This window comes from Natator depressus, chromosome 1 (genome assembly GCF_965152275.1).
Source record: "Natator depressus isolate rNatDep1 chromosome 1, rNatDep2.hap1, whole genome shotgun sequence".
Classification (NCBI taxonomy): Eukaryota; Metazoa; Chordata; order Testudines; family Cheloniidae; genus Natator; species Natator depressus.
The window spans coordinates 212,656,774-212,664,419 of NC_134234.1; positions in this window are offsets into that span (position 1 = coordinate 212,656,774).

Consider the following 7,646-nt stretch of genomic DNA (forward strand, 5'->3'; position numbering starts at 1 on the left):
TAACTCGCCTGTAATGTTGACTTAATTACTCTGCCCCTGCGAGAGACTTAATTCAGTGTTGATGAGTTGACAGAGAGGCAGTGAAGACGCAGTCTTATGTAAGTTGACTGAATTGGCCTCCAGGAGGTGTCCCACAATGCTCCACTGTGACTTCTCTGGACATCATTATCAACTCCACTGCACAGAATCCAGGTACCCAGGAAACAGCACCTCCCCTGTTAAAGCCCCAGAAACTTTGAATTCCCATTTCCTATTTGATCAGCATGGAGAGCTCGCCAGCCCAGGTGATCATGGTGACTCAACGCCTCAAATGTGCTCCAGTCTGTAGTACACAGGAGATGGTGGGACTTATTGGTCTGTGAGGAGAAGAGTCTGTGCAGGCACAGCTCCAATGCAGCACAATAAACTAGACATTTATGAAAAGATCACATGGGGCATGGGAGAGAAGGGCTACAGCAGGGATACGCAGCAGTGCCACGTGAAAATCAAAGAACTTCGGCAGGCATACCAGAAGACAAGGAAGGCAAACAGTCATTCTGGTTCTGCATCACAAACATGCTGCTCTACAATGAGCTGCATGTGATTCTTGGCGGCGACCCCACCACTACCCCCAAACACAGCATGGATACATCCCAGGAGTCTGAGTCTCGGGCTACCTCAGGCAACAATGAGGAGAACATTCTAGACGAGGAAGAGGAGGAGAATGGCAGACAAGCGAGCTGTGGGTCCATTCTCCCCAAGAGCCAGGAGCTATTTAGAGTCCAGCTGTTTGCAGGACAGCATGGTGGCTGAGCATGATGCTGGGGAAGGCACCTCTGATAAGTATGCAATTCCAATCAAACTGTAGGGGTTACATGCTCTTATATTTTATGTTTAATGTAAAGAAAAAGTGAAGTGTAGTGAGTATCTGCTTTCCAATGGCAGCTCCAGCTACGCAGAGGGTGGCCCCCTGGAAAAGACTGTTTATGTGCACAGGGATGCCCAGGAATCCTCCATGGGGACTTCTAGGAAACTTTCATGGAGGCGCTCTGCAATCCTTTACAGAAGATTTCTGAGGAGGGCTGCCTTATTTCTTCCACCACGGTAGGACACTTTCCCATGCCACTCCAGTATTAACTCTCCTGGTATCATTGTGGTACACAGCATAGCAGCATAAGGACCAGGTCTGTACCCAGACGCTTGCAGCATCCACTCCCTTGCCACCCCTGTTACCCTCAGGAGACTGATATCACATAGGGTCACCTAGGGGAAACGGGGGAAGTTTTCATTACAAGTGCTCGTACTGCAAACAACAGACCATGTGATCCACCACCCATAGTGATTTCAGGGTCCCTCAACCATGTTTTCCCTAACATGTGGGTGGTTTGGTTGGCAGGGATTGGCATTGACCTCAGATTCTGCACGTCTAGGGCAACTACTACCTCCGGCGTGGCTGTACTGCCCCAGCCCCACCCCTGTCCCTTCCATGCAGCTGTCTGCATGACTGCATCTCCTGTCTGGGGTCTGTACAGCCCCACCAGAGGACAGGGCTGGGGGGCAGTACAGTGGCACCGGCGGAGCTGCCGGTGTGGGGCGCTGGCTCCTGAGAGTGGCGGCTCCATGTTTTGCTCCTTTCGCCACTGCAGTTCCCAGGAGAGCCCTGTGGGTTCTGTGGATACTGATTTATATCTGTGTATATCCACATCTGCAGGTATAAATTTGTATCCGCACAGGGCTCTAATTAGAAGGGGGGGAAAGAGGATGTGTGTGTGACACTCTACACCCCAGGGAAATGCCCTGTAACCCCCATATTCATCATTTGTATATAAATTGTGATATTTTATGCAGAGCATGCCATATGAGGTATCGTGGGAAAGATTATGATCTGCTCAAAGCCACTGTTCCATCTAAATATGCATATCATTAATGCATTTGAAGTTATGAGAATTGTGTTGTATGATTGTCACAAATATATGGTGTGGGTTTGGGAAGTGCCAGGATACTAGCTCCCCAAAGACAATGACCAGGGGATAACCAACACCCAGGTGGGTGTCGAACAACCATCAAAAGCCATTGTCCAGCGAAAGAGCTACAATGCAATGACTCAGCTGCACAAGACCACACCAGGGGAATTGCTCAACCTTGCCTGGTGACTCAGCAATGTACTCAGACATGCCCGGACTTGTGTTCTCCAACCACATGGTGGGACTAAGGATATAAAACAGAACACAGTGACCCTATACTTTGCCTTTTCTCCTCCCCCCACAAATGCTACAAGCAACAAGGACACTGAGAAGACTGAAGACTCCAACAGAGGAGACTGGCCCAGGTTTCACGGGTGAAACCTGTGTACCATGAACTGCAATATCTAGTGGGGTGAGAAAAACTGCTTAATCTAGATGTTGCCAGTCTAATTGGGTTGAGAGTTTAGACTGCATACTTATATTTTATTTTATTTTGGTAACCACTCTGATGTTTTGCCTATCACTTATAATCACTTAAAATCTATCTTTTGTAGTCAATAAACTTGTTTTACTGTTTATCTTTACCAGTGAGTTTGCCTGAAGTGTTTGGTAAATCTGCACAGGTTTACAGAGGCTGGTGTATATCCACTTTCCATTGATGAAGCGGTGAACCAATTAATAAACTTGCACTGCTCATCAGACAGTATATTCCTGAGGTACAAGGCTGGGAGGATTTGTCTGGTGCCTTTCTCTGTGTGATTCATGAGTGGGTCTGGGAGCATTCATGCAATCTACCTGGGTGTGGGGCTCCACATGCTGTTGTGCTGAGTGATAACAGCACCTGGAGGGGTTTGCTGCTTGTCACTAGCAAAGCATTGTAAGAGATAGCCCAGTCTGGAGAGTTCAGGGGGCACAGTGGTCCCACAGTCCCAGGCTGCATGCCAGGGATCCCATCACAGCATGATGACATGTTTAGAAAGACAATAAGGCCTCTGAGACAGCTGAGACAGGGCTAAGAGTCTGGAGGATTTCATCGTCTGAAAAACTGGACATGGACATGGAGAGCAGGAGAGATGCTGTGGATTATGAAGGACCAATCAGACATGTTGAGGCATCTGGTTGAGCTTCAGGAAAAGCAGCTTGAGGCTAAACTCCTTCTGCAGCGAATGCAGAACTGCCTGCAAGCATTGCCCTGTTCCCAATCCCTCTCCCACAAACATTCCAGGAGCTGGGAGTGGGATGTGCAGTATCCCTTCCACTCAACACTGCGGAGGGTACTAAGAACAAAAGGCAGCCATTCGAAGATCTTTGATGGGCAAGACTTCTGTGCTTTCACAGACAAACTGATTTGGTTTCTCCCCTCCCAATATTATCCCACCATTTGCCCAAGGTTAAAGAAACAGAAAGAACAGGAAAATAATGTATGTGTGTGCAATAAAGGTAATTGTTTCGAGAATTAAATGCTCTTTATTTATTCCAATCATTGGGGTTGGGGGGTGGGGTGGGGTGGGGTGGGGTGGAGGGTACAGAGAAATTGATGCCATGGAGGGGATGGTAGGGGAAGGCACAACACAGACAAGCGGTGCACATTACTGAAACAAGTTTTCAATGCATCCAGGAGATGCAGAGCTCCTTGGTGAGCTCTTCTTATTGCCCTGGTATCTGGCTGCTCAAAATTAGCTGCCAATCTATCTGCCTCCATACCCCACCTCTGCAGAAACTTCTCTCCCTTTGCCTAACATATTATGGAGCACACGGCAGACAGTGATAACAATGGGCATATTGCTTTCACTGAAATCCAACCTAGTAAGCAAATTGTGCCAGCAACCCTTTAAACGTCCAAAGGCACATTCCACCACCATTCTGCACTTGCTCAACCTTTTGTTGAAATGCTCCTTACTGCTGTCCAGGTGGCCGATGTTCAGCTTCATGAGCCATAGGAGCAAGGGGTAGGCTGGGTCTCCCAGGATCACGACTGGCATGTCAACATTGTCAGTGCTTATTTTGCGATCTGGAAAAAAGTCCCTGATTGCAGCTTTCTGAACAGACCTGTGTTCCGAAAGATGCGCGCATCATGCACCTTTCCTGACCCTCCCACATTGATGTCGATGAAACGCCCCTTATGATCCACCCATGCTTGCAACATCATTGAAAATTATGCCTTACGGTTTATGTACTCTTTGGCAAGGTGGTCTGCTGCCAAGATAGGCATGTGTGCGCCATCTATCACCCCACCGCCGTTAGGGAACCCCATCGTGGCAAAACCATGCACTATGTCCTGCACGTTGCCCAGAGTCACTACCCTTCTTAGCAGAAGTCGATTAACGCCCTGCGTGCTTGGATCACAATGGATCCCATGGTGGATTTACCAACTCTGAATTGATTCCCCACTGACCGGTAGCAGTCTGGCATTGCAAGCTTCCACAGAGCGATCACCACTTGCTTCCCCATAGTCAGAGCAGGTCTCATGTTAGTGTTGCTGTGCTTCAGGGCTGGGGAAAACTCTGCACGAAGTTCCTGGAAAGTGGACTTATGCATTCAAAAGTTCTGTAGCCACTGCTCGTCATCCCATAGCTGCCTAACAGTGCAATCCCATCACTCAGTGCTTGTTTCCCAGGACCAGAAATGGCACTCCACCCTGTTCAGCTGCTGCACGACTGCCAGCAGCAACCAGGAATTTTTTCATCCTATGGCTTGCGGCAGGGCTGCTTGCATGACATTGCAATGTTCCACACGGCGGTGCCTTTCTCAGCTCTGGAAATACTGCAGGATAAGGTGCAAGGTGTTTGTAATGCTCACAACAGGAGTGCACAGCTGAGTGGGGTCCATGCTTCTTGGGCTACGGCATACGCACGGCTAAGCCAGGCTTTCGAAAAAAGGCATGAGAAAGTATGGGTTGTTTGCCATTGATATCAAGGTAAGGAGGGAGGGAGGAAACTGCATCACGGGAAGCCAAAGCCATGTTCCCATTCCCCCCTGCATCGATGTTTTGGTCCCATGAGGTGTTGTAAGCTCTTCCCCAAACCCCCTATGGCTAGTTGTGCTGTGGGATAGCTACCCACAGTGCACTGCTCTGTGCACTGATGCAAGCACTGCTAGTGAGGACGCACTCCACCAACACAATGAGCATGGCGTGGACTGGCACAACCAACTTAATTACTGCAGCGGCCGGATGTCAACTTACCTTAAGTTGACTTAACTTTGTAGTGTAGACATGCCCTCACAGTTACTTTTTAGCCTGCAGTTCACCAACCACCAAACCCACGGAGATAACTTTCATAAAATTAATACAGATATCTCCCAGTTTCTTCACAGCAGTATTTTAGTAGCGGTTTTACCAATGAAGTCTACCAGTATATACTTCCCTAGTACTACTCATTACTCCCCTTCTAGGAACTTTTTGCCACAACATTGCTTTGGGATCTCATGATCCCTACATCCTTTTTCCAGGAGATCGCATTTGGTTGCATTGTTTCTTCTTAGATATATGACCTAAACTTTTGCTGTATTAAAATGCATTTGGTTTGAATGAGCTCAATTTACTGAGAAATCCAAACCATCTGGATGACTGCCTTGTCCTCATTTACCACTCTGCTAATTTCTGTGTCATCTGCCAATTTCATCAGCAGTGATTTCATATTTACTTCCAGATCGTTGGTGTCATAAAAATAAAGGGAAGGGTAAACCCCTTTAAAATCCCTCCTGGCCAGAGGAAATCTCCTCTCACCTGTAAAGGGTTAAGAAGCTAAAGGTAACCTCGCTGGCACCTGACCAAAATGAGCAATGAGGAGACAAGATACTTTCAAAAGCTGGGAGGAGGGAGAGAAACAAAGGGTTTGTGTGTCTGTCTATATTTTGTCTTTGCCAGAGATAGACCAGGAATGAAGCCTTAGAACTTTTAGTAAGTAATCTAGCTAGGTACGTGTTAGATTATGATTTCTTTAAATGGCTGAGAAAAGAATTGTGCTGAATAGAATAACTATTTCTGTTTGTGTATCTTTTTGTAACTTAAGGTTTTTGCCTAGAGGGGTTCTCTATGTTTTGAATCTAATTACCCTGTAAGGTATCTACCATCCTGATTTTACGGGGGGGGGGGGGGGATTTCTTTATTTCTAATTCCTTCTATTTTTATTAAAAGTCTTTTTGTAAGAAAACTGAATGCTTTTTCATTGTTCTCAGATCCAAGGGTTTGGGTCTGTGGTCACCTATGCAAATTGGTGAGGCTTTTTATCCAACATTTCCCTGGAAAGGGGGGGGGGTGCAAGTGTTGGGAGGATTGTTCATTGTTCTTAAGATCCAAGGGTCTGGGTCTGTAGTCACCTAGGCAAATTGGTGAGGCTTTTTACCAAACCTTGTCCAGGAAGTGGGGTGCAAGGTTTTGGGAAGTATTTTGGGGGGAAAGACGTGTCCAAACAGCTCTTCCCCAGTAACCAGTATTTGTTTGGTGGTGGTAGCGGCCAATCCAAGGACAAAAGGGTGGAATATTTTGTACCTTGGGGAAGTTTTGACCTAAGCTGGTAAAGATAAGCTTAGGAGGTTTTTCATGCAGGTCCCCACATCTGTACCCTAGAGTTCAGAGTGGGGGGGGGGGAACCTTGACAGTTGGTAAAAATATTAAATATCATCAGCCTTGAAGAACCCCACTAGAAACACCTCCATTCAAAGATTATTCCCACTGATTATTCCTTTTTGAAATCTGTCAGTTATGTCTGTCCATATAGCATGAGTTTTATTGATATTGTCTACATTTCACCAGCCAGCTCTTTCAGAGCTCTTGTTATCTGGTCCTGATGCTTTTAGAACACTTATCCCTAGTAGATGCTGTTTTAACATCCCCCTTAGTTACTAAAAGGCGGGGAAGCAGTTCATCATCCTCATGTAATCCAAATACATCAGTTGGCTTCTTTCCAAATACAGAACAGAAATATTTATTAAACACTTCTGCCTTTTCTGTATCATTTTATTAATAATTTTACCATTTTCACCTAGTAATGGGCCTGTCCCATTATTGGGATTTCTTTTGTTCCTGATATACTTTAAAACCACTCCTTATTGTCCTTAGTTCTGCCAGCCATGGATTTTTTCTGGATGGCTTTAACTTTCCTTATCAATCTTCTACACTTCATAACCTCTAATGTATATCGTTTGCCATCCGCCTCACTTTTTTCCATAGATATATCTGCCAGATGGAATTGGCAGCAACAAGGGCTGGGGCTCAATGTGTAGGGATTCCTCTTACCAGTACAAAACAGAACCATCTCAAGCCTCTACCCAGTAATCTGATAAAACTAATTAGCACCCTTGGGCACCTCTAAGAGTCAATACTTACCCACTCAGAAACATTGAGTCTGTGTATAACACAAGAAAACTTTTGTTAAAAGGGAAATAGAACCCAGCATTACCTTGGGAAAACACCACAACCATGATTCAAAAGCATGTAACCATAAGCAACACTCACCTCACAGTCCCTTCGGGCAGTGTCCTTTGTCTCAGTTTCCCAGCTTGAAGCATGAAAATCTGACAAATGTCCCTTTAACATACCACTCCCCTCTCCCTGCACTGCACCCTACTCACAGTTGGCTGTTCTTAGTCAGTGAAGACCCTTAGTTCAGAGGTGCACTCCCCTGGATTCACCTCCCACCCCTGAAAAGGGAGGGGGAGTGTCAAGCAGTGTCTCTGCTGCTGCTTCCACTGTACTCTGCC